This window comes from Gossypium raimondii, chromosome 4 (genome assembly GCF_025698545.1).
Source record: "Gossypium raimondii isolate GPD5lz chromosome 4, ASM2569854v1, whole genome shotgun sequence".
NCBI classification, from domain to species: Eukaryota; Viridiplantae; Streptophyta; class Magnoliopsida; order Malvales; family Malvaceae; genus Gossypium; species Gossypium raimondii.
Genome location: NC_068568.1, coordinates 7,015,565 through 7,023,924, shown reverse-complemented (window position 1 = coordinate 7,023,924; position 8,360 = coordinate 7,015,565).

Genomic DNA, 8,360 nt, shown 5'->3' with positions numbered 1-8,360 from the left:
TATGTTTAGGGGAATGTATATGAATGAATGTAATATTATATATTTGTTATATAATTTTTATTTTTACTAAGGTTGTGGGTCTTAGGAAATAGACCGTAGATTATCATCTCCATGTAGGATTATTTTTTATTTATAGAATTCTTGTGAGCCGGAAGTTGATATAGGACATAAATGTAATTTTTTTTAAAAAGGAGTCCATGACGAGTAGAAGATGGAGCGCTGGCAGTAGAAGACACAAAGAATACCTTGCGGCGAAAAACTATGTAATTTTTTTGGTTTTTCATTTATTTTCTAAAAATAGAACCATGGAAACCTTGGCTGACAATTTTATTTTATTACCCATCTCTTTATATATTTTTTAAATAATTATTTATGATATAATTGTGATATACATGGATAAGATGATCCAAAGTTGATCTATTAAAGATAAGAAGTGTGATAATGAGAAAATACATTTGTTGTATTATTCCATTCACTTCTTTAGGTTATTTGATTACTATAAGAAGTATGGTAATGAGAAGGTGCATGTCTAGGATTGGATCTGGCAAGGAAAAACTTGGTTTTTAAGTGGTCAAATATGACTCACCTCCTTTTCCTGGGAACCTACTTGGTGCAGAGTTCGCATTCACTTCTTCGATTTTTCCTTTAAAAGAAAAATATTGAAGAATCAAAATTGTTTGATTGACTCTTGTGAATAATTGAATGTGAATATTATAAAATTTTCATAGCAAGCCATGCATATATGAGATAAACATGCCATATAGTTTAGGAAATACTGTCACATGTACTTGTCATGCATATATTGATCATACATGATTGAAAACAGAAATTATAAAAACATTGCATGTTTTTTAAAATATTGAGTGGGAGAAGATCCCTAAACAAAAGCTATAGCCTCCATCAGTGGTCTCTTGTGATGGCATGGCAAGTGCACTACCCCACGACAGGATTGCTATGTGGGTTTCACTGAGGATATTTCTTGAAAGTAAGAAGAATTCTCTTGTGATTAAATGATAATTTGACTGGCCCTTGTGGTAGGCATTATCATGCGATAGGTTAAGAAATTCTATCTTCAAAAGAGGACAACTAGTCAAAGAATGCTACTTGGTGAGATTGTCTCGTAATAACTCATTTGTGGTGCATGATATGATAGATGTTGAGTTTATGGTTATACACTCAAGATCTTCTAGTTAAGTAACTCTCTACAGAGCTCTGCTTATGTTAGAATGATGGTCAAATGTTACACGATTTCAGTGGTGTTTAGTGGTGTTAGAAACAGTGATTTCAGGACCATAATTCCAATATAGAGGTCATGTTTATTTTTTAATTAATGTTTATAGAGTTATATTAGGGTCGTATTAAAATATGGTTAAGAAAATTTAATGTTTGGATAGTTAATTAATTAAAAATGACTAATTAGTAAGTGTTGTGAAAGTTATTTGCTATTGGTAAATTGGGTTTAATAGCTTTAGAAATTTAATTTGATGGCCTTAAACGATAATTAGGCCATCACTATCCATGATGGAAGGTAATATGTTTAAGTTTGGCTTAATTGAATAATATATTTAAGGGTAAAATTGTAATTTAGAAATTAAAACTATAATTAAATAAAACAAAAAGATGTCATCATCTGCCAATGAGCTTAGTGCCGAAAATTCTAGGGAAGAACACCATTTTTGGGTGCTTGAGGTTTGGCCAAACAATTTAGTGCATGCATGATCAAGATTTGAATAAAAAAGACAATAACTGACGGAAATGAAAAATTACGGAGTAGTCCCTACATTTTAACCGGAAGAGAATAATAGGTAAGTTCATATTTATTTGCTACTTAATGTGTTTTCACTCGTAATTTATATTGTTATTTTCTTGTTAGTTGATCTCTTTGTATATACATGTGAATTTTATTTAGTTAATTATGTAATTATTAGAAATGCAAGTATCACACTCATATATATATATGAAATTGAGAAGTGGTTATTAGTAGTGTTTCTTGGATTTGAAATGAAATGTATGAGACTGTAATGAGTTCTAATATGTATACGGAAATGTTGAAGTACCTTCATTGCACCTTGGTGCCCCTGTAAATATTTTGGTGTCCCTGATTGCACATTCGTGCCCCTGAATGCACTTCGGTGCCCCTGATTGCACACTCGTGTTCTTGATTGCACTTTTGTGCCCTTGTTTTGCATTTATGATGCCCCTGAAAAGTGAGTGAGGTTTGAGTATGTGAACCGGGTAATGATGAACTTGATTAAATGATATGAAAAATTACATGGAATTGTCATGTTCTAGTTATGATGTATTCTAGAAAACTTATAGACAAAGAAATTGAGAATTTTAGTTATCATGTTATCATTTTTAAGTGATTCCTTTACTTAAAGCAAGTCAAGTAGAATTTACATTATGATCTTACTAAGCTATTTAAACTTAATGATTTTTCTCATGTTATTTTGTAGTTATCGATTGCGGACTTGAAGGATCGACACCAAATCTCACATTACGTATTTACTTTTGGTAGCTTTTCTATATCTTTTTGGGTTGTGGCATGTATATAGGTTTTGCTCTAAGAAGGGTAATATTAGAAGTTTTGGAAGATATAAAAAGTTATTTAGTACTTGTGAATGTGTTATGTAATGTCGAATGGTAAACTTTAATAGTATGTTTAGAAGATAATAGTGTGGTTGGTTATGAAAGATGAATTGAGGTGTGTTAATGGATAAAGTTTTGGTGTAATGTTTAAATGTTTGGTTATAATTGAGGTACCTATGAATGGTACATTTGTTAGAAGCTTAAGTTATTAATTTTGATATGTTTTAAGTGTATGTTTTGATTGTTTTCATCATGGGATGGTTTGTGTTTTATGTGTACCTTGTTGGGCAAGTTTGGGCTTGATTTTAGCTTGTTTAAGGGGTTAATTTGGAAAAACACAGCCTGGGACATAGGCTATCACACGACCGTATGCCACACACAGTCACCCTGCACGGCTGTGCGTGCTTTGATAGTTTTAGTGCGGGTTTCACACGGGCTGAGACACGACCGTGTATCTGAAGTCAGTGAGTTACATAGGCTAGCACACGGCTTATAGCACGGCTGTGTGAGCTAAGTCAGTGATTTAAACGGTCTATGACACGGGCTGGAACACTGTTATGTTTCCTTACTTCGAATGCTCACACGGTTTGAGTTGCATCACACGGTTGTGTGACCCTCTGTTTTTCAAATTTTCAAAATTTTCCTAAATTTATGTTTTGATTCATTTTGATCCCCGATAGCTTTCAAACTAATTTTAGGGCCTCGTAAACCTGAATTAAGGCCCATGTGAATATTTATTCTATGAATTGATATATGTTTATAAATTAATTGAATATTGTTCTAAATTAAGATAAATTGTTTAGTTTGGTTCTATAACACTTCGATCCTTAATCCGACAACGGAAACGAGATACAAGTATTACATGAATGCCTAAGGAATTAGGTTCATGTACTAATTGGATGAAAATTCATGTTCTTACTTGTAACACCCCAAACCCGGCCTAAACATTAGGGCCGAATCTAGTGATGTCACATTGTAACACCTCTTACTCATATCAACGCTGGAATAGGGTACGAGACATTACCAGAACAAATACACTTATAGACATATTAATTCGAGTTATAAAATTTTATCCAAATTAAAAATTTCCAATTGTTATTCTTGGGTCGTTAATTAGGGTTTACTTGGCTAAATATACTCACAATCTTTCACTTCCTCGTCGTATGAATTTATAAATTTCACTTACTTGTTGAATTCGTCCTGAGTACCTGAATTGATCCGTATCATTACATATTCTCATATCGTCAAATTTTCCTTTTTAACTATTGTAGTATATCAATAGTTCACTATCTGGTAAGCTAATTGTCACATACATACATTAACCATTCATCTCCCATACAGCTAACAAAATTAGCCACAAAGATAGTACAAATTTTCTCTATTCGATATAAAACAAAACCTGTTATTTCTTTTCCAACAAACCTTACTAAATATACACTTTATACTAACCCAAGTGTTTAACCATTCACCCATGACATAAATGTATTTTATCCATTATTGCCGAATATAGATATGCTTCACAAATCATAATTCACCTCACATAGTAACCGAATTAATTTTTATCATTTGTCAAATAGATTACAAAATAAGTTATATAACAAAATATAGATACATTTTAAACCACACAATTAAACAAATTTTCATGGCATTACATGATCATCACATATCAAAGACAAATGTTCTTGACATTTCCATCACCTAAACCAAATTAATCAATGCAACTCAATAATATAATCACCCATACATCATTATTACCACACATATATATATATATCATGACTAAATTTCTTAAACATTTGATCATTTGCTTTTCAATACCGCAATAGCTCCTTCAGTACCAATACGTATTTACCATTCAATTTAATATTTACCGATTATAATCGGGCATATGACCATTTATACACAATTCATTCATACATTTTATTGTCCTCCTCCTCCTCTCCATCCCACATCGTTTATGTATATAACATGCTTAAATAGCATTATACATAATTTCACTATCCACTTATATTTAAATTTAAAGCTGTCTAGTCGAGTTACAGTCACTAAATCATTTTTATCTAGAGTTATAGAGCTCTAAATTAATTTCTATTAATTTTCCCCAAAACTAGACTCACACATATCATTACCATAAAATTTTCATAATTTTTGGTTTAGCCAATTAGTACAGTTTATTCTTTAAACTTTCCCCTGTTTCACTGCTCAATAGCTCTGCCCCTCTTCACTAAAATTTACTGAACTCTTTGTACAGAATTCAAACAATGTTCTTGTTTGTTCCTATTGAAAATAGACTCATTGAGAAGTTCAAGCATGTATAATACAAGCAATAATTACTTTTGTACAATTTTTGGTGATTTTCCAAAGTTGGAACAGGGGATTTCGAAATCAATTCAACCCTATCTCACTAAAATTAAAATATTTCAAAATATATAACTCTTTTGCTTGCTATGTTTCTTTCATGTGAAAGTAGACTCATTCAGATTGAATTTCATATATTATTCAGCCTCTAATTCAATTTCCACCATTTATGGTGATTTTTCAAAGTTGCACAACTGCTGTTGCTCAAAACTATTTTATTTCTAAATTTACTCTTTTATAGTTTTGATATTTCATACCATCTTACACATGGGTCGATTAAGTATCAAACCCAATATTCCTTACATAATCTTGTCCATTTCATATGTACATTCACTTTTCTAATTTCCCTGTTGAACACTCAGAATATTATCCGTTACTCGGTGGATTCAGCACTTAGCAATCACCTTTATATTCAGTGATACGGGGAATCAGCACATAGCAACCCATTTTACAATGAAATATACGGTGGAATAGCACTTAGCAACCACCTTTAGAATCAATAATTCGGGGAATCAACACTTAGCAATCCCTCGGGGAATCTGGACCTAGCGACCCCTTTTTATCCAAAGTATTCCGGTCTATTCCGAGTGTTCAATCGAAAACCTTATTTTTTTAACATTTTACCACCTTTCTCAAACTTAACCACATTTTTTTTATAATCTACATCAAATATTTAATCTATATTCACTCAAATCTCAACAATATATTGAATAACATTAAAACAATTCATTAATCCACATACAAACTTACTTTGGTGCAAGAATATAGAAATTTATCAATTTAGTCTTTAATCTTTTCTTTTCTCCGATCAAGGTCGATTCCACTTCTTTCTTGAACTATAATGACACATTTAACTTATTTAACATGCACATTCATCAAAACAGTCCTTAACTCAAACTTTGGAAAATTATAATTTTACCTCTAAACTTTTGCATATTTACACTTTTACCCCAAAGCTCGAAAGTTAAAATTCATCTCTTATTCTTATGTTCTATGACATATTGAAAATTTTTCTCTTCTATGGCAACATCAAATTCCCACTCTAACACTTACTTATGAACATTAGGTATTTTTACCGATTATGTCGTTTTACTCGTTTTCACTTAAAATCGCTTAGTAAAAGTTGTTTAACATAATTTCTAGCTATATATTTTACCATAAAACATCAAAATAAACAGATTTTACCTATGGGTATTTTTCCAAATATAAACCCTAGGTTAAATTATTGCTAGAAATAGCTAAAACAAGTTACCAGGACTCCAAAAACGTAAAAAACATTAAAAACGGGGCTTAGAATCACTTACCATGGAGCTTGGAAGCTTGAAAACCCTATCTATGGCTTCTCCCCTTGCTAAATTCGGCCTTAGCTTTAAAATGGACAAATTTTTGGCTATTTTGGCATTTTTAATTCTTTTAATTACTAAATGACCAAAATGCCCCCAACTTAAAAAATCCTATTTCACTTATCTCTTGTTCATTTTTATCCAAAAAGTTAACCAAAGGTCTAATTACCATTTAAGGACCTCCAATTTAAAATTTCATAGCAATTTAACACCTCTAGCTTCTAGAACTCAACTTTTGCACTTTTTACAATTTAGTTCTTTTGGCTAAATTGAGTGCCCAAACGTCGAAATTTTTTTGAACAAAATTTTTACGAAATCATTCCGTGAAATTGTAGACCATAAAAATATAATAAAAAATAAATTTTTCCTCGTCGAATTTGTGGTCCTGAAACGGCTATTCCGACTAGATCTAAAATCGGGCTGTTACATTACTAGTTGATCATGATCACCTCATGGTGACTTGATTTAATGGGTGTGAGAATTATCATTGCAATGACTTACAAATTTTTAAAGGTTTAATGTATGACGCATTCATCATCTTAATCCATATCGTAATGTTGCAAAACATTTTCAAACATTTGCTTAATATTAAGATATTAGTATATGAATATTTTATTTTTAGTTCAAAAATGACACCAACTCTCTTATTGAGCACACTCACTAAAAAAAAAAACTGAACAGAAACAACAATAAGGAAAGGAAAAGAACCTAATAATTATCTTGAGATGTGAGGAACTTAAAACAATTCTTGATATTAAGTGCCCTCTGGCCACTATAGTTGAGGTTAGAAAATGATGGGAAAAGTCTGATGAGGTAGCTTATTGCTATATGCTGGCAAGCGTGACCAACACTCTGTATAAGCAATTGGAGAGCTGTAAGACTACTAAAGTGATTATAGATAAGCTAGAAGACATATTCGGAGGTCAAGCTGCCTTGGCTCGACAGTCTGGTATAACTAGTTTAATGAATGCCCAGCAAAAGCCCAACACTCCAATCAAAAACCATATGATCACTCTTATGGAATACTTTACCGAGGCCGTAGACAATGACACCAATTTGGACCAAATCACCCAAATATAGATAATGTTTAAAAGCTTATCTAAGGATTTTGTTGATTTTCGGGCCACATATAACTTTGGCAACAAAAGCCTGATGTTTACAGAACTCATGAATGAGTTACAATTTTATGAGTTGGTGTTGAACACGGTTAGCCAATCCAAAAATTAGAAGTGAATATAGTTGTCGCCTCTTCCTCAAAAGGGAATGGAAAGCACGCTAAGAAAGACAAGACTAAGGTCTCTAGGCCACCACAAGTGGAAAGGAAGAGAACCAGAAAGCCTAAAGACTTATCTAAATCTAAATGCTTCTTTAGCAAGAAAAGGCACTTTAAGGAAAACTTTAAAGAGTGGAAAGAATACCTAGCTACCAAAAGCAAATGTATGAAACTCTTGATGATAGAAGCTTGTTTAGTGGAAGACTCAATAGACCACTGAGTCATTAATTTGGGAGCCACTAATAATGTTTGTGTATCTCTATAGATGTTTGAGCAAACGAAAGATCTTAGAGATAAAAGCTTATCGTTGCAGACTGAGAATGGGACAAGTGTGGAAGCTGAAGCAGTGGGAGATGTACATATTTATTTTGATAAATTTAGGAAGATTATTTTAAAAGATGTTTTCTATGTACTAAGTTTCAAAAGAAACTTAATTTCCGTTGCATACTTATATAAAGACGGTTTGACCGTGACTTTTAATAATGAAATTGCAATATTTAGAAATCACAATCTTATCTGTAATAGATGGATATCAAATAATCTCTATTTTATCAAATCAAATATGTACACACTGCTTGAGACTGAAATATCAAATAAAAAACTTAAAACTTCTCACTCTAATAAGGCGTACCTTTGGCATTTGAGACTTGGTCATATTAACCTAAAGAGAATCACTAGACTTGTGAAAGACGACATCTTAAGTTTGCTTGAAGAAGTTGATCTTCCACAATGTGAATCTTGCTTGGAAGGTAAGATGACTAAGCGATCTTTTAATGCAAGAGGAACGAGGGCCGAAA